This window comes from Triticum aestivum, chromosome 7D (assembly GCF_018294505.1).
Source record: "Triticum aestivum cultivar Chinese Spring chromosome 7D, IWGSC CS RefSeq v2.1, whole genome shotgun sequence".
In the NCBI taxonomy this organism is placed as follows: domain Eukaryota; kingdom Viridiplantae; phylum Streptophyta; class Magnoliopsida; order Poales; family Poaceae; genus Triticum; species Triticum aestivum.
Genome location: NC_057814.1, coordinates 96687974 through 96708550, shown reverse-complemented (window position 1 = coordinate 96708550; position 20577 = coordinate 96687974).

Sequence of the window (20577 nt, the reverse complement as noted above, 5' to 3'; positions counted from 1 at the left end):
GGGGTAAGACAGGGGGACCCACACTCTCCTTTCCTATTCAATCTAGCCGTTGAATGCCTTACCAAAATGATCAAAAATGCCCATAAAAACAAACTTATTATGGGTCTGGCTGCTGACCTCATTCCTGATGGGGTGGTGGTCCTGCAATATGCGGATGATACTATCATTTGCATTGAAGATGATGTTGATAAAGCAGTCAACCTGAAGTTGCTGTTGTATATGTTTGAGATGATGTCCGTCCTGAAAGTTAACTTTCAGAAAAGTGAGATTCTCACTGTGGGTGGAGATGAAAGTGTGGTGAACAAATATGCAGAAATCTTTAATTGTGAGGTTGGCAGTTTCCCACTCAAATACTTGCGGATGCCTGTGAGTTACGCTAATCTAAGAACGTCCGATTGGGAGTTTATTGTTAGTAAATACTTGAAGAGGTTCGAGGCCTGGATTGGCAACGCTGCCTCAATGGGGGGAGACACACTCTACTTGATTCCGTCGTCACGCAGATCTCTCTCTATCACATGTCTATGTGGCTCATGAATAAAACTTTCATTGAGAGGCTAGATAAACACAGGCGCAAGTTCTTTTGGCAAGGCTGCAACAAAAAAAGGAGATACTATCTTGTTAAGTGGGGCAAGATATGTAGATCCAAAGACAAAGGGGGTTTAGGTATAAAAGATCTTCGTAAGCAAAATATTAGTCTCATGGTTAAATGGTGGTGGAAGTTAGAGACACAAAATGGGTTGTGGCAGGATATAGTCCGTGCCAGGTATCTTCACAACAATTCTGTTGCGGAAGTTTCTCCCAAATTCTCTGATTCGCCCTGTTGGAAAGCCTTGCTTAAGATCAAAAACGTCTATATGATGGGCAGAAATATTGAGACTGGTGCTGGGAACTTGATTAGATTATGGAAAGATCCAATAAATGGGCTGATCCCATTTCAGGATCGATATCCGTGCTTATTTGAGATCTGCAATTATCCAACGAGAAAGTTAAGAATTTCCATATGACACTTCTATGACGATAATTGTGACAAAACCCGGTATCATCATAGATGTGGTGGGCCCCTACTTCTAGGACAAAAAATCATGACAGAAAATGGGCTTTTCGTCCTGGGCGGGCCGGAGACGCAGCTGCATGACATTCTTTGGGCCGTCCATGACAGAAAAACCGTGGTAGAAGCGAGGGGGAGGAAAATTTCGGGGAGTTCCTGGTTACGGTGGGAGGTCGGGGGCCGAGCGATGCGCGTTTCTCTCGTACATGTACGCGCGTGTGTGCGAGGTGTTGGCTCTAACTGAACCCGAGCAAGGCGTTGGGCTCTAACTGAACCCGAGCGATTGCACTGCAGGCTATGCGTTACTGAACCCGAGCGATCGATCGATGGCTGTTAACTGAACCCGATCGAGCGATTTCTTCGCTACTGCTGCTAACTGAAGCCGATCGATTGGATGAACAGTGAGCGTTGCGGGGGGGGGCGGGGTTGGATGAACAGTGAGTGGTGGCGTTGCCTCTGGATGAACAGGACCCCGTGGTGTGGTGGAGGGCTGGATGAACAGGACCCCGTGGTGTGGTGGAGGGCTGGATGAACAGTAGACGGTGGAGGGGTGCCCGTGGAGGGGTGGTTGAACAGGACCCCGTGGTGTGGAGGGCTGGATGAACAGTAGACGGTGGAGGGGTGCCCGTGGAGGGGTGGTTGAACAGTAGCCGGTGGAGTAGCGCGCGGTGGAGGCTGGATGAACAGGAGCCCGTGGAGGCTGGAGGAGGTCGACGGTGGAGATGAACAGTATCCCGTGGAGTCCCGTTTTGCGGTACGCCACACCCTCCCGATGAACAGGACCCCCGTTTCGACCGTAGGAGGTCCGTTTCATCCGTTTTGCAGTACGCCACACCCCTCCCGATCAACAGGACCCCCGTTTCGACCGTAGGAGGTCCGTTTCGTCCGTTTTGCGGTACGCCACACCCCTCCCGATCAACAGGACCCCCGTTTCGACCGTAGGAGGTCCATTTCGTCCGTTTTGCGGTACGCCACACCCCTCCCGATCAACAGGACCCCCGTTTCGACCGTAGGAGGACCGTTTCCTCCGTTTTGCGGTACGCCACACCCCTCCCGATCAACAGGACCCCGTTCCAAACATAGGAGGTACGTTTCCTCCGTTCTGCGGTACGCCAGGCCTCGTTTCCATCGCCTGTTCCGTCCAAACCCTCCCGATGAACATGACCACGCATTCCGTTTCGACCCAGCCGGTTGGCTCCCACGCATTCCGTTGCCTCCCGATGAACACGACGCATTCCGTTGCCTCCCGATGAACACAACGCATTCCGTTGCCTCCCCATGAACACGACGCATTCCGTTGCCTCCCCATGAACACGACGACGACGCTGTTTCTCCATTCTGACCCAGCCATGTACACGAGCCCTGGCCGTACGTATGCGCGAGTAGGCGTTCGAGACCCTGCCCGTATGTACACATACCTGGCCGTATTTTCTTTCTTGCACCCTGGCCGCTGTACGTACGTGTACATGCTACGTGCGCGCCTCTACTACAACACGTGCGCGCCTCTACTACGACACGTGCGCGCCTCTACATCGACCAGTATGTACGTACACGTTCGCGACCAGAATGACAATGCTACGTACGCTTCGACCAGGTGGGTCCCGACTGTCAGGCACTTCCTTGCCTGCGAAGATGTAGCTGGTGGGTCCCAGCAGTCAGGGGGGCGAATCATTTTGTTTTTTTTGCCCGGACGCACTTCCTTGCGTGCGAAGGTGTAGCTGCTGGGTCCCAGTAGTCAGGGGGGCGAATCGTTTTTTTTGCCCGGACGCACTTCCTTGCGTGCGAAGGTGTAGCTGGTGGGTCCCAGCAGTCGGGGGGCGAATCGTTTTTTTTCAGGACGCACTTCCTTGCGTGCGAAGATGTAGCTGGTGGGTCCCAGCAGTCAGGGGGGCGAATCGTTTTTTTCCGGACGCACTTCCTTGCGTGCGAAGATGTAGCTCGTGGGTCCCAGCAGTCAGGGGGCGAATCATTTTTTTCGCGAAATACGGTGGCCCGTCCGGTGGGTCCCCGCTGTCAGGTGGAGGAATAATTATTTTGCGCGTAATAAGGAGGCACTTCCTTGCGGCTGCCGTGGACCCAGCTGTCAGCCTCTCCACGTACAGTCCACGTCCGATGGAAGTCGTTCCTTGACCACGTTGACCACGCCGCGCCGAGAGCACCAGGGCGGTGGACGACGGCGAGGCCTAGGAAGGGGACGACGCGGAGCCGGGGAAGACGCGGCAGTGGATGCACACGCGGAGAGGAGTACGAGGGTTCACTGGTTCGGCTGCGCTGCCGTCGCCGCAGAATAACAGGGGGTGTGGGTGAGTGGAGGGATGGCCTGGCCAGCGGTGGGAGTAGTAGGGGGCGGTGAGGCCTCCGCGGCAGCACAGCCGGCCACGGGAGGCAGGAGCAGGCGGCACGACCGGCGCTGCTTTGGGCGGCTGGAGCAAGAAGACCAGAGGTTGAAGAAGCACGACGGCCGTTGGATGGACATCGTACGGTCACTGCAGCTAGAATCGTTTATATTGACTAAGTTGACAAAGCCCTTGGTACGTCAACTTAGTAGGCCCACAGGTCAGCTTCCGAAATGGTGCGCCCCAGATGTCAGGGGGAGGAATCATTTTTTGGGCGGGTGAAGCTAGAATATCCGAGATTGAAGAAGAAGCACGGCATCCGTTGGATGGACATCCAACGGCCACTGCTGCTAGAACCGTGTGTTGACTATAAGTTGACAAAGCCTTGCATACGCGTCAACTCTGTTTTTTTAGGGGACGCGTCAACTTAGTAAGGCCAGAAGTGTGTGGCAGAGAACTTATAGCCCATTTGAGATTTGTAAGAATGTGTAGCCCATTTTTGAATTCTAATGGAATTTACTACACCCATTTACAGTTTGTTAAAAGTACAGCCCATTTCAACCAACCGTTCAAAACAGAATTCAATAAAATTTCCCACATTTTGATGGGATCCGAAATATTTTTATCCCGAAATTTCTAGTCAGATTAAATACAATTTCAATATAAATTTATATTACGTAAAAATCCAACGAAACATTGCGCTCGCAACAATTAATGAAATTAAAATTTTCAATATCCAAAATAATATTTTATAAAGTAATCACGTGTTTGGTGCATTTTTATTGTTACTGCCCAGTTTTTATAATTACATCCCATTTATTATTTCTTAAAGCCCATTTTCTTGTTAGGCCTAATGCATCCCTCCTAGGAAAGATTTGCAGCCCAGCGGGGCGGAGAATAACAACTTGACCTTGCCTGGGTATTCCTAAAAAAAAGTATAGCTGGGCTAGCCATTTTCATCTTGAAAAAAATTAATATCTGGGCTGGATATCTGGCCTCGGCTAGACGGCCCACAGCCCGCCCAGTTAATACCTACAGCGATGTTTTCGTTGTTGTTCAGAGGAGAAAAATTAAAATCTGGGCTAAACATCGAAAAACTCTGCAGTGCTCACAGCTCAAACACACAAATACTGCTCGAGCTGCTTAGTCCCAGCTGTCGGCTGCTTCTTATGCAATTCTCTCGTTTATTGACTACTACATAGGTTGACAATGGTGTGGGACCGTGATGTCAGGAAACCAGGAGGAAGCAAAATAAATTATAGTTATATATATATATATAATAAGGAGGCACTTGCGTACGTGAGGCTATGGACCTGGTGGGTCCCCATTGTCATCCTCTCCAAGTAAAGTCATCTCCTCGCCCGCGCGCGCTTTCCGCCCGAAACAGTCAGCGCCGCCCGCCCCTCTTCCCGGTGTAGGCGATTGTTCCGCCTTCAAACGACACAAGTGCCTTCCGTCCGTCCATCTGCCGCCCACATTAATGATACGTGGTTGCCGAGGCGGCTACTCCGGCGCCACTCGTCCGTCCCTCCGCCCGCCCACCATTGATATATAAACTGCTGCGCCGGCCATAGCCACGGTCATCCGCATCCGTTCCCTTTCTCCTGTCCACACCACTACCGCCCATCATGGCTTCCTCGCGCTCCAGCGCTCTTCGGGACGGGCGGACGACGGACCACGAGGAGATGGCAGCCATTGCTGCCGACCGGCTGGCCGGCAGGCAGCCGGAGGACGACGACGTCCCAATGGAGAACATGGTAGTCGACGATCCGGCGCCAACCCCCTCCTCCGCGCCATCCTCGCCAGTGCATTGCACCATGACCATCGGCGAGGCCCGTGCCCAATATATGGACAGGGTGAGGCAGATGCGTGAGGAGCAGTTCCGGGAGGCGCAGGCCGACGCCGCCTACAACCATCATCTCCTCCAGGAGCACCTGCAGGCGGAGGAGCAGATCGCCGCGGACCGGGCGGAGCAGGAGGCGCTGCTCGACTCGTACCGCTCCGCCCGCAAGGGCCGCCTCGAGCGCTGGCGGTACCGCATGCGGGTGGCGGAGGCTGCGGCCGCCTACAAAGAGGCTAGCAAAGAGGGCGATGAAGCGGGCGAGGCGCTGTTTGGCGAGACCGAGGACGAGGCAGAGGACAATGCCGGCTCCGACGAGTCCCCGCTCCGCTGGCGTCGACGAGGCCCTGCTCCACCGAGGCCCCGTGGCGCCAACAACGAGGCAGAGGACACCGCCGGCTCCGCCGAGGCCCCGCCTCGCCAACAACGAGGCAGAGGAGATCGCCGGCTCAGCCGAGGCCCCACCCTGCCGGCAACGTGGGGGAGGATTTCCACCGCTCCGCTGAGGCGCCGCCCGCCGGCAACGAGACAGAGGACATCGCCGGCTCCGCCGAGGCCCCGCCCCGCTGCCAACGAGGCCGCGCCACATAGAAAACGAGGAAGAGTAGAACACGGTAGGTCGCCGCTGCTCGGGTCGAAGTAAGGCCACCGCTGCTACCCTCCGGTTGAAGCCAAGCTAGGCGGGTTGACCATTGACGGCCGGTTAGCTTCTTGGCGGCGACGTGGAGTCGGAGAGCTGCGCTGGAGAAGAACGCTGCTTCTACTTAACTGCTGGTGCAGTTGGCTGACTGACACGTGGGCCCAACAGGCCACATGTCAGTTACGCAACTGCACCTGCAGTTAAGTCACTGAAGCTTCTGTTCGGCTCAGCGGGACACAGGTGGGTAGCTTCGGTTAATTAATTATACCTCCAGCGCACCCCTTTTTAGTTGAAGAATGTATGAAATGTAATGAAATCCGGCATGTTTATATGAAATCCGACCGTGTATGAATGAATTTATTTCGATTAGTTCGAATTCCTGTATCACTGGCATTGGATGAACATGCAAAACAATACGTACTAGCATTATTCCCAGGGTGATCACCTCGTTTGCAGCAGTTTCACATGTACTCCCTCCGGTCCTTTCTAGTCTGCATACAAGTTTTGTCTGCAGTCAAAGTATCTCTACTTTGACCAATCTTATACAAAAAAGTATGCACTTTCACAATGTGCGAAGTAAAAAGGAACAGAAGGAGTACAAAGAGTTTGAGCAGCTTTTTAGCGTTTCTGTACATTGCAATCAAACACACAGGCCTGGCAATTCATAGAGAACATTCAAAACAATCGATGATTATGCATCTCAGCGACTCACATGTCAGAGGCAATATTTACTTCACAACTAAAGAATAAAGAAAAAATTGATCGACGCTGCTGACAGCAAAGGGCGTCCCATTCGAAAATATCAAACGCATGTCTTGCTAAAATCAATGAGCAAAATTTGACAAGGTTGTCCCATTCCAAAATATCAAATGCCTACGATTGTGGAATGGGCAGGGTTTGCCATCAGTTCGGACATTGACATGGCACCTCGTGCTAAATAAACCAGCTGTTCTTTTTGTGCAGTTCCACCAAAATCAACCAAATTCGCGCGTAGCTTGTATGATTTCGCCCTTATATGTTGCAACGCCTTGAACTTATCGGCACCTCCTTTCTTGTGGTGGAAATGAATGATTCGATGTATTCATGAACATTTTGTGCAGTTCCCATTGAAATCAAGCTGAGCACCCCTGTTTGCACAAATACAAAAAAGTGATTAGTATAAAGCAAACTGTACTATGAATTGACAGTTTCAACAGGCACATACATGGTCCATGTAGAGCACACTTTTAGAAAAATGGAACTCACCAGAAAGAATCCTAGAACAACATTGTACTCGCGCATCACAGCAAAAAAATGGAGATTTGTCAGTCCTTCTGAGCTGAAGTTAGTTTGGTCTTGTGGGGAGTAATGTAACCATCCTTCAACTGCTCCTTCTGATGAGAAGATAGACAGGGCTTCTTCATCCTGGCATAATCGGAACTAGTCACTTCACGTACTCCATATTCTTCTTCAGAGGAAGATGATCCTGTTGTGCAAAGACAAGAGGACTACTAAATGCTAGCATCCCTGTTTGCTCAAAAAAAGGAAAGGAAATATTTAAAACAACACAGATGAAGCACTTCTCAAGGACAATACCACTTTTTCATGACAGTATCTAAACAGTAGCACAACACCAATAGAGATGACAAAGCTCAATCATATGGATGAAATCAGTGGGCGAGTATCAACCTTTGTCAGGAGGCTTATTGTGTAGAGCATACAGATGAAGCACTTCTCCGGAACCATCTGTTGCTATCTACGGTGGTGGCCATGCTTACTATATACTCCTCGATTAGTTTAATGTTTCCAACATCTTCTTGTGCAGTTCCACTAAAATATATGGTATCTTCAAAGAAGATCCCTGTTTGCACAAGTAGAGATAATTACATATTACATTAAGAGTGGCATCAAATCAGTGGCAAAACAATGGCTCGTTCCAGCCATAGCAATAAATTAAGATGCAAAACTATATCATTACTTGTGTCATCACAGTTCCAGTGCTTCATTACAGCACCGGGAGTTGATTTTTGTTTTTCTTCCGCTTGTTCTTCCCCTTCATCACTTGGTTCAATAACAGACAAGCTTCGCCTTCAATGTAAGATTTGGCATGTCAATTAGGGAGCACAAGTATAGTACTAAACTTAATTTTCTGATGAAAGTGGCAAAATACAGGCCAGCAGTTGTGAAATATCCTTATCTTACCTCAATGGGATATTACGGTGCACATACAGATTGGAAGTCTTGTCTCCATTTGTGCAGTTCACTAAAATCAAGCAACATTATCGTACAAGTAGCACAACATATGAAAGCACACTGCAGAATCATGTGAAAGAAGGCTAGTACTGACCTCTCATGATGCGGAATTCAAACAACTCACAAGAAGAAGATCTGAACCAAATTCGCCTTAACGGATAGGAAGTAAGATCTCCTCTTGTGCAGTTCCACTAAGATCAAGCAATCAAGCAACGTTGTCGGTGTGACATTTTGGTTGAACTGCACAAAACACTCTTAAAACAAAAGTGTTTTGTGCAGTGCAACAAAAGGTCACAATGGCAACGAGGTGAAGTAGATAACCCTGTTTACACAGAGGTGCAAAGGAAACAATTAGTGGTCAATAACGGTGGATGACACAGAAGCCAACAAAAAGAAGCATCTACCTTATCTAAATGGGAAAGAAAGCAAGACAGTAGCATTTCTCAAACGGTGGCATTGATTAATATTAACATAGAGATTATATTAACAATAAAATTCGTTAAACATGTAATTTGCTTTTAACTGTGGCATTGCATCAATTTTCCAGCGGCATTATTAGAGGGTGTTTGTTTACAGGGACATTTTGGTGTAGGGACTAAAAAAACTCCGTGTCAGTCCCATCTAAACCAAACAGGAGGGACTTTTAGGGACTAAAAGTGGGCATTTGGGACTAAAGAAAGAAGACCCCGAGGGAGTCTTTTTGGGACTTTTTCCAACAGTTGCCCCTGCCACGCATCGCACCTTGTCTCTATTAGTTCATTACTAGGGGTAACATGGTCTTTTAGCATGTCATTTAATAACCTCTAGTCCATGTTTAGTCCCTGGAACCAAGCAGGTAGGGACTAGGGAGTTTTTAACCAAACAGGGCCTTAGATTAACAACAGCTAATGAGTTGCACGGGACAGTGGACGCACCAGCACCATGTGCATCTACCGATGTACTGTGGTCATGCACAGTCTGTTGCAACAAAGAACAAACAACCAAGGAGCATATTTGTGTTGGTCCCAGTTTTGTTATCTTTAGACACCTTTCCCTATGTGAGCGCAGCAAATCTAGTCCTGCTCAAACTCTACAGCCTTGTCCCTTCCTTTCCTTTTTGAACTAGTACTTTCGCCCCTTCCTTTCCTCTTTGAACCACGTCCTAGATTTATGCGATACAACTTTCCCCACTACTTTCCCCCATTCCTTTCCTCTTTGAACCACGTCCTAGATTCATGCTATACAACTTTCCCCCTTCATTTCCTCTTTGAACCACGTCCTAGATTCATGCTATATACAACTTTTCCCACTACTTTCCCCCACTCCTTTCCTCTTTGAACCACGTCCTAGATTCATGGTATACATGCAGCTAGAGCAATGCATGTGGAGTAAGTAAATTATACCTTAAGGTTCTTGTGGCGTGGTTCAGTGGGCGACGGGACGGCGGCGAAGAAGAAGGGGTCGGAGGCCCTCCCGCGCCGCCGCTGGGTGGAAACTGAACAACTGTGCCGGTAGTCCCTCGCCAACGGCGACAGCGTTAAGCCTCCTTCCCTTCCCGGCGGACGGATCCTGCCGGCTCTTTGAGCAGCAGTGAGGGGAGAGAGAGGCCAACAAAGTCTTGTTTAGATCTGGAGAGGGCGAGAGAGTGTGAAGAGAGCAACTACAAGCGCTGAGGCTCCAGCGGGAGAGGGCGAGAGAGTGTGAAGAGAGCAACTACAAGCACTGAGGCTCCAGCGTGTATATATATACTGGAGAGAGAGTGTGAAGAGTGCAAGCCCTAGAAAACATTTTGACCAGTCAAAGAATCCTCCAGGCACAAATTATGCTCAAGTGTAGTTATCGAACCCGAGACCTCAAGTTTGATGAGCGAACAGGCTAACCAGCTACACAACCCTCCCGTTATGTTCAACGAGAGGGAAATAACCTTTTATACATTCCTGCATTCGTGTGACAAGCATGCCGTGTTTTTTGTGTGTGTGTGGGAGTCATTGGGATTTCAATCATAATCGTGTCATGTGGCTTTGGTGGTAAGACTATCCACAGTGGTGCAGAAATAATGCAGCCTTAGTCACCTTACCTCTCTCCATGTAGTACGTTGGGTCCCACCAGTCAGAGGGTGAAACAAACAAATTAATAAGAAAAATTAAAAGCGCCAGCGGTGTATCTTACCTCACACATCTCGCTACTGCTCGGGAACACTGTCCAATTGATCCCTCTGTTCGCTCACGTACTATTTTAAGTGAATCCTTATTATAACATGCACACAAATTTTGGGCACTTGTATTCGACTTAAGTCAGTGTGCCACCGTATCTCGTATACTTACTACTCCCTCCGTCTAGGTGTAATAAGTCACGTTAGAAGGTGCAACGGGACCAAGGTGCGTGCGTGTGCATGTGTGTGTGTGTGTGTTTAACAGCATGTGTGTGTTAGAGAGAGCGACAGATCGACCTACTCCTACAGAGAGATGTTGTGTAGTGTACGATTTTAGCCGCGAGAGTCGGTGCATCCTCTCGTTTCCGGGCGTGTCCGGTAGGGACATGCGGACAGCTGCCACGCCCGCTCCTGACCAGCCTGGCCCACCCAAAGCCCCTCCATCGCCCGCGCGCGCTTCCCGCCCGAAACGGTCAGCGCCGCTCCAAAGAATCGGTGCCGCATTCATGCCCGGGCAGAGCGGACGCGACCTCTCACTGGCGCAAGAGTGATGGTTGCTTCGTCCGTCCAACTTACTGCTGGGTCTATGTGATTTGACGGCTCATTGGTCTTTATTACTGAGGTGGTAGGACTGCTGGATGTCCCACGCTTTCGGCGAAAGGAGGTACTACTACTAGATTACAATTTTCTCCATTCTTACAGCGGAGGCGTGCAAGAGCAGTGAAAACACGCAGGCTCAGTGATTACATGGCCCACCTCACACTATCACCGTGCGACACCTAACTCTTTACATAGTACTCCCTCCGTTCCTAAATATTACTAGATGAGTCCCCGCGCGTTGCCGCGGAACAGCGGTATATCTCTCTGCGCAAAATTATCGATTTCATAGAACTAAAAAAACTCTATAACCGCATGACAAATGTGGTAGCCAAACTAAATAAACTCCCATCATCATTTAGATCATCCCACGTAAGGAAAAAAGATCAGCCAACTCCTACTGCATAATGGGATTATATTTTTCTTTTTGACATGTTAATGGGACTTAAAAGCTCACTTACATGCATGCTACCGGTGCATGCTTGCATGCAGACATGTTGATGTGATTTAAAACCCACTCACATGCATGTGCCACGGTATTTCTGCATGCTTGCATGTGGCTTAGTGCGGAGCCTCTCAACGTCTAGATCAGACGGCTATTATGGACTGATTTACTTCATCTAACGGCTACATCAATTTTGATGATGTGGCTCAAGGAGAGGATAGAGAATTCCTAGTAGTGCGGGCTAGCTATTACTAGTAGATAAGTCTTTGTAGAGATTCCACTACATACGGAACAAAATGAATGAATCTACACTTAAAATGCATCTATATACATCCGCATGTGGTTCATGGTGAAATCTCTACAAAGACTTATATTTAGGAACGGAGGAAGTACTAGTATAGTACGTACTGTAATTTATCAGCGAGATAAATTTGTACAATGCTATGAAGCTTCCAGCTTCTGTTACATGTATCTTGCATCCAAGGTTGCCCATTGCAACATTTCATCAAATACAAAGGAGACTAACATGCATGCTATTGCATCTCAATGATTGACAGATCATAGCAATATGTACTCCCTCCGTTCCAAAATAAGTGTCTCAACTTTGTGCAAACTTTAGTACAAAGTTGTACTACTACTAAAGTTGACACTTATTTTGGAACAGAGGCAGCTAAAGAAAAAAACGATCCATGCAGTCCCTAGCCCTTGAACCGTGAACCCTGACCAGGCTTCAATTTGCTGGCAACGTTTGAGCTTCCTAATAAATGAAGTTTGCAACCTTTTGACCATCGGATCATTTTGTGCAGTTTCACCAAAATCGAGATGAGCATCCCTGTGGCAAAGAAATTGAAGAAGCGTGATTAGAATAAGATTACTGGGACTAGTTGATGAGACATAAACTCATCACAAATACAGTACGTAGAAGCCAGTAGAGGTATGTGCGGGGCAAAGAAGTAGAGAAATATCCACAGGGAGTGATGTGGGCAGCTGGAGCAGTGGTGCAAGCCGGCTGTAAAGGGAGTTGTACCTGAGGGACGTAGCTCAACCTTGAGGAGGGCGGCGGGAGGCGGCAACTGCCCACGTCGCGGCAGTGAGCAAGGGACGAAGGCAACCTCACCGGCTTTGTGAGAGAGAACGGCGGGGACCCCTGATCGGGATGTGCCGACAGTGGGTTTTCGCCGTCGGCGACGGCCACCGCATCTACACTAAGCATCCACCCCTTCCCCAAGCGGACGTGATCCGCCGGGATGTTAGAGATGTGGCCACAGTCGTTTTGTGCGAGAGAGTGTGAAGAGAGCAACCCCAGCAAGCAACCGTGTAGGCTGGCCCGTCCTGACTATGTATATAGTGGAGCGGTTTCCTTTTCTCTCCATATGAACCTATCATATTGCGTACGTGCCACTGAAGAAAAAAACTTTATTTATAAATGACGCGGCACCTACTACTCGTTCTCCTATAACCTTGCGCTTGGCATCTCCAAAATATTAACCTTGCGATTGGCTCTTCGCCTCTTCGGGAAGTCGAGCAATAATGGTAGTGCAGTATATATCGTTCTGGCTATATGAGACCGAATGAATTGCTGCACGTCCACCACGTGGGCGAGGGTCGAGGGGCGAGGGAGAGTGCTACATACGGAGCAAAATGAGTGAATCTACACTCTAAAATACGTCTATATACATCAGTGTTTGGAGTATGTACTAGTAGTTCATATTGAAATCTACTAAAGGACATATATATTCCAAACAATATGATATAATCTCTATAACCATGGTAGTAGGGACGAGGAGTAAACGGAGGGAGTAGTAAATTTTTCTCCTCGTCCTGCGAGCCACCGCGTGCATGGGCGAGGGAGCGGGCGTAAGGCGGAGCAAGCTTCACCTCATCCTGCGAGCCACCGCGCCCGTGGGCGGGGGAGACGCGTACTAAGCAAGCTTCTCCTCGTTCTGCTAGTTGACGGGACACATCAAAAGTACTCCAGTGTATAGAGCCTTGCCTCTAAGGTAGGCCCCACATGGTTTGCCTCTTTTTTTAACATAACACGTCAAGTCGCAATTTGTTTGTTCACCCGTGGTAGATGATCCTCCCTCCACCAAGTGGACAACCAGTACACGTGCCAAATGACCACGTGGGCTGCCTTTTTCGTACAGAAATGAGCTCCACCGTGTACCCGCGCGGGTGTGGTTGGGAAAGAGACGGGAGTACGTGCGCTGTGCATGCACCTCTTCTCTTCGTGCACGTCCCCCACCTACGTGGGTGTGTGTGAGAGATAGAAACCGCGTTCGTGAGTATTTTTTGTTTTGGGGTGGGAGGTTAATTTCGTGAATTATTTGTGGGACTATGTGTCGATGACATCTCAAACAAAATTTTGCATGCAATGTGTGTGAAATGGAAGCCTATCCATATCATACATAGAGGGTCGGGCAATCCACGAGAAGAGAGGGAGCGGTCATAGCTATCGATAGAGTCGAAGAGAGGATCAAGTGGGTGGGTGCGAGATCGATGAAGAGAGCCATCGAAATTGTGTGTGTGTGCAAGTCAAAGATATAGGGCGACTGGCCTACCGGAACGTTAGAGGGCACATGTCAAGTTTGTGTGTGGCAGGGAGACATGACTAGAGCGCTCGATGTATCGGTGTGTGTGGGGGGAGGGGGTGGGGGAGGGGTAGGCAGAGGCCTAACTATAGAGGTAGAACGACTCGTATATGTGTTGAGAAGGAGAGACCTAGCTATGTCTTGAGGGAGATCGGTCGACATCCATACATAACTGAAGGACGGGAAATATGATGGGACGGAGAGAGAGAGAGGAGAGAGAGAGGGAGGGAGAGGGAGGGAGAGGGGTAGAGTGCTGGATGGGTGATGGAGTTGCTTCTCGAAGATGGTGGGAGAGGCCTACTAGACAAACTGAGGGTGGAACTGCAATGTTATCAATAAGAGTGGGGATGTGTTTCTGTGTGTGCCTGTGCGTGATAGATCTGTCGGGACGCATCCATGGATGATGAAGGGGAACCATGTGTTTGGTAAGAAAACTAACTAGATCGGTAGATCAATTGTTGTTTGTCGGAGGAAGGGAGAGACACAACTAATGAGGTAGATCGATTGACGTGTGGGTAAAAACGAGTTATAAGGACCTAGCTAGCTATATGTATAGCGAGAGATCGGTCGGTGTACGTCCATTTGTTAGAGGCAAATAAGGCCCAGCGAGACGGATAGACAGAGAGAAAGGAGCTAGGAGGTGGTGCGAGAGGCCCAACTACTAGCTAGATAGGGGGAGGAGTGTGCGGTTGTGAGATCGATGAAAAGAGGGGCGAGAGTTTACACGTCTGTCTGACCGTATGAGAGACACGAGGCAAGCACCCATAAAGGAGGAGATTGAAGGTGTGTGTGTATGTTGTAGGCAGGCATCGCTGGAGAGGTTTATCGATCGGTGTGTGTCGGAAAGGAGTTGTGGAGACTCAGGGAGAACGACCTAAAGAAAAAATGAATGTGCCCGGTGGATAGAATGCCGAGGGAGGGGGAGGGTGAGGAGGGCGTGTGCATGCACGAGAGAAAGTTAGTGGTAGCTACAAAGGTTAGAGGATTGTGTGGGTGTAGAGACTAACAAAGATCATAATTTGATATGAAAGCGGATTCATATATTTGAATAGGAGATCATAGTGTTTTAAACATTGCATGCATGAATATAGCGGTGACACACGTGCTGTGCACATGTTATACCATAATGTGATAATGCATGGCGTTTGCAACTCACAGTTAAATGTCGAACAATCTAAACCATGCTATACATCAAACAATCTCACATTTTATTTGAATTTGTGATAATGTGTGGTGTTTGCAGCTTACAACTAAATATCGAACAATCTAAACAATACTATATATCGAACATTCTCACATTTTATTTGAATTTTTGGTAATGTGTGGTGTTTGCAACTCACATCTAAATACTTGTAGGCGTAGGGGGCGGGGCACCATACATAATGTGATAAACACATTATAAATATGAGACATGGTTTAGATTATGAAGATCTAGCTAGAGCTAGAAATGTAATGTGATTTGAAATCAAAATAAAGTGGATTCAAAAAATCTAGTTCGAGTTCATATAGTACACATAGTTCATATGTAACTCGAGACTAATCATGTGGTGTGCTGTGAAGATAATACACAAACGATGGTTTAACTTGACAATAATGATGATTGTAGATCTTATTAAAACAGAGAAACGAATTCAAATGCTTTGACTTTACAACAATCATTACTACAGATCTTATTCAAATAGTGTCAGAGTAAATGGCCACGGGTAGCCTAACCGACTCCCCCTGGCTCTTCGAAAAATTATCAGGCCAATCGAGCCTTCAAGCATCCAGAGCATGGGGCCGCCTTCCTCTGGCTGGCTATCCCCAGGGCCGACTACCAGAAGGCGCCCCGGCCTCGAAAACCTTCCCGAAGAAAGCTACGAGATGGCCGACTCCAGGAAGCCGGCCAAGACTGCACCCACCAAGACTGCACCCACATAATGGTGATAAGATGGGGCGTGGCCGCAGTACAGCCCACTACCCCCGAAACCCGGAACAAGCATGACCACAGGGCGCCGTACGGGTCAGCCATCCCCCGTCCGGCGCGGCACTGTAGCCATGTTGACCTCGACGTCACCCACGATAGGCGCCAGTACGGCCCGCGGGCGGTGGGCCCCTTTAGCCAGAGAGACGCTCGAAGGCGGCCCAGCCTCCCCTAGTCGGCCTGGGGCGTAGCCGGCTCCCAATAGCCGGCTACCTCCCTCCCTCGAAACATGTGCCTCATTAAGGAGCCAAGACGAGGTGAGGCTACAGTGAGAGCCCGCAAGGCGGCGGCATTATAGCCACGCTTACCTCGACAAAGCCCTCATCATCAGGGGCGGGCAATAGTAACCAGCCGCCGACAAGGCCCCCAAGCGGTGGGGCCGGCCTGTCGGCCAAGAGGCCGGCAGCCGGCGGGACCCACCAGTCGGCGGGCCCCAATGGCCGGCGGAGAAGCCGACGAGCACAGACACTGACGGCTGGGACCCGCGCCCAGCCGGATTACCATTGTACCCCTGGGGGGGTAGGCCTATATAAATCCCCCGGGACACCCATGCAAAGGGTTGAGCTCACATAGTTTCACACACCACATAGAGAGAAAAGGAGAGCTAGCATTGCCCTTCTTCTTCCCCTAGCCAAACAGCTCGAGGAGCACTTGTAGCTACTTGTATTGATCTAGTGATCATGCGGAGACCCCGCAGAGCAGGACTAGGGGTGTTATCTCCACGGAGAGCCCCGAACCTGGGTAAGATCCGCCGGCGTGCATGTCTTCGCCTTATCCCGTTTCCAGGCACCGGCGATGTCTTACTGGCTCCCACAATGATAAGCCATCCGTTGGCATATGTCGCACCTACCACCCGACATTTGGCGCCCACCATGGGGCCAGGTGCTCCGTTGTCCGGAGACCTGTTCTGGACGGGAACCTTTTTCCTCCCCCGCGAGCGTAGCCAGCCTGCTACGCCCGATGGCGCTTGCCCTGATGTGCAGCAAGGCGTCGACGACGCCTACGCGCCGAGCTGCCTCGCCGACCTTCTTGGCGAGACTCGCATCTCCGACGAGCCCGCGTCCGACGCGGGCACAGACTACCCCGAGAGCCGCCTCGTCAGCCTCCTTGACCAGCTTCACGTCTCCAGCAAGCTTGCTGTGGACTTGGAGTCGGTCAGCTCCACCGACCCGATACTTGTCGACTCTGACACGGCATCGCTTGACGCCTTCCCCACCGACGTGGTGATCATCGCCAACCCTCTCCCTCGAGCTGACAGTGGCAGCAGCGCTGTCACTGAGGTGCTGGTCATCAGCCACGACACCGTCTCGGGCGAGAACGCCCACGAGGCCCTACAAGCGGCGCTGCACAACTTGTTCGTCCCCATCCCGGCCGACGCCGACGCCGAGACCCAGGAGGCACGCCGCCTCGCCCTCATCGCGGAGGGCCAGAAGATAGCATCCATGAGACGCCTCACTGAGGCTCACCAGCGCGAAGTCGACCGCGCCGCCTCCTGGCGGGCCGAGCCGAGCCGGCCCCGTCAAGAAGCGCGGCGCGGCCATCGCCAGCATGCTGGGAGCAGACCGCCTAGTCTACGCCACGCCACTCGAAAACCCGCGTGCCGCTCAGGCGGCCGCAGAAGAGCTGAATGGGCTGGGGGCTGATGAGCTCCCCTACATGACTAGACGCATCCAGCAGTTGATCGACGCGTCCGCAGAACGGTATGAAGCTAGCGTCCGTGCTGAGAGTCCTCCCCCGCGCCGAGAACACGATGCGACATCCCGGACGCCGACTGCAAGCGGCGCCCGTGCAAGGAAAGACAAGGAGCCAGCTGCTAGCCGCAGCCGGACTCGGGTCACCATCGAGCGCGACGCAGATGGCCACCCCCGAGCGGTGGAACGATAAGGCAATCCGCCTCCCCCCCGCCTCGTGGGGAGAGATATCCCACCCCGCCGCCTGTCACGCATCCGACTCTCGGTGGCCGGCTAGGCCACCGAGAAGGAGTCGGCGAGAATGATGCCCGCCACCGGATCGACCGCCTAGCGCGATCCCTGGCGCTAGAAGAACAAGATGATGTCGGCCCGCCTTGCTTCGGCCCCGCATCCGCGACGAGCCCTTCCCCAAAGGGTTCTCACTCCCCAGAGACACGCCAAAGTACAACGGCTCCGTGAAGCCGGAAGATTGGCTGATCGACTACTCTACCGCTGTCAGCATAGCGAACGGCAACAGGTGCGTTGCCGTGAATTACGTCCCTCTCATGCTTCAAGGCACGTCACGCACCTGGCTGAACAGCCTCAAGCCCTACAGCGTCAACAGCTGGCTAGACTTCACCGAAGTCTTCGTACGCAACTTCACCAACACATACAAGCGGCCTCCCAAGCCCCGCCAGCTCTCCTTGTGCGTCCAAGGGCCCAGCGAATTGACTCGCGACTACCTCACGCGTTGGGCTGAGCTCCGCAACTCCTGCAAGGGGGTGCACGAGGTTCAAGCCATAGAATACTTCACCGCCGGGTGCCGAGAGGGCAGACTCCTCAAGCACCGACTCCTCTGCGACGAGCCAACTACCCTCGATGAGCTGCTGGTCATAGCAGACAAGTACGCCACGGCCGACTCCTCGATGAAGACCGAGCTCCCAGTGGACGCCTCTGGAAAGGTGCTCGCTCCTGCTCCCAAGACGCCGGCTGGTGACTCCAACTGACGCCCCTACCAGAACGACCACAAGCGCAAGGCCCCCATGCCGCCTTCCACCAGTCGGCAAGTGGCCACCGTCGAAGACGAGCAGCCCGAAGAGCGGCCCGCTCCCAAGAAGAAGGGCGGCAGGCCGGCTTGGCAGCCGGCCTTCTCCTATGAACAAACTCTCGATGCCCCCTGCAAGTTCCACAGCGGCGCGAAGCCGTCCAACCACATGACCCGGAAGTGCCATTGGCTCACGCGGATCTCCAAGGGCGAGGGGCTGGTGCCGCCTCCGCCTCCCGGCCCACCGCCTCCAGCCCCTCAGCAGCCGGCTGTCCGACCAGCAGTCGGAGCCATTCAGGATGAGTTCCCAGATGAGCACGCCGCCTACGTCGTCTTCACGAGCCAGATTGAAGACAAGCGCAGTCGGCGCTGACAGCACCAAGAAGTCAACGCGGTCGCCTCCAGCAACCCCGAGTTCATGCATTGGTCTGAAAGGCCTATTAGCTGGAGCCGGGCCGATCACCCAGAGGTGATGCCGTCTCCCAGCTCCTACGCATTGGTGTTGGACGTCACCCTCGCAACAGAAAGGCGAGCTGCCCATTTCTCCCGCGTGCTGATCGATGGTGGAAGCAGCATCAACATACTTTACCGCGACAGGATGGAGAAGTTGAACCTCAAGGCGAAGCAGCTCATGCCAAGCCGGACTGTGTTCCATGGCATCGTACCCGGCCTGTCCTGTTCCCCAATTGGCAAGATCAAGATGGATGTTCTCTTCGGAGACAAGGATCACTTTCGCCGAGAAGCGATCTGGTTTGAAGTAGTGGATCTGGAAAGCCCTTACCACGCCTTGCTTGGCCGACCTTCCCTGGCCAAGTTCATGGCTGTGCCGGACTACGCCGACCTCAAGATGAAGATGCCGAGTTCGAAGGGGATCATCACTATAGCCGGAGACTACAAGAAGTCCATCGAGTGCGCTGCAGCCAGTAGCCGACTGGCCGAGTCCCTCGTGGTTGCTGAAGAGAAGAAGATGTTGGATCGAGTCATGGCCATGGCCGGCAAGCAGCCGGCCCTGTCCCCCAACCCCAAGGAGTATGATGCTCAGGGCTCCTTCCAGCCGGCCAAGGAGACAAAGAAGATACCTCTGGACCCGGAGAACCCGGAGAGGTTTGCTGTCATTGGTGCAAACCTGGACAGTAAATAGGAAGGCGAGCTCGTCGACTTCCTCGTGAGAATCAGGACATCTTTGCATGGTCCCCAAAGGACATGCCGGGTGTTCTGAAGGATTTCGCCGACCACAAGCTACACGTCCGAGCGGACGCGAAACCAGTCAAGCAGCCTCTCCGCTGACTATCGGAGGACAAAAGAAGGATCGTAGGAGAAGAGATAGCCCGGCTCTTGGCCGCCGGCTTCATTATGGAGGTGTTTTTCCAGAGTGGCTTGCCAACCCGGTCTTGGTGTTGAAGAAGAACAACAAATGGCGTATGTGTATAGATTACACCAGCCTCAACATAGCCTGCCCCAAAGATCCGTTTGCCCTACCACGGATTGATCAAGTGATAGACTCCACAGCCAGATGCGAGCTGTTGAGTTTCTTGGATGCCTACTCAGGATACCACCAGATCAAGTTGGACCCAGCTGACCGCCTGAAGACCACCTTCATCACACCATTCGGAGCTTTCTACTACCTGACTATGACATTCGGCTTGAGTAATGCCGGTGCCACTTTTCAGCGTTGCATGCAGAAATGCCTCCTCAAGCAACTCAGCAGAAAATCGCATGTCTATGTAGACGATATTGTGGTGAAGACGGAGAAGCGCGGCACCCTGCTGGAAGACCTCAGAGAAACATTTGCCAACTTGCGCCGATTCTAGATCAAGCTCAACCCCGAGAAATGCGTGTTCGGAGTACCAGCCGGCCAGCTTCTAGGCTTTTTGGTCTCCGAACGCGGTATTGAGTGCAACCCAGTGAAGATCAAGGCCATTGAGAGAATGGAGATTCCTACCAAGTTGCGAGACGTTCAGAAGTTCACCGGGTGCCTGGCCTCCCTAAACCGCTTTATCAGCCGGCTAGGGGATAAAGCTCTCCCCCTGTACCGACTC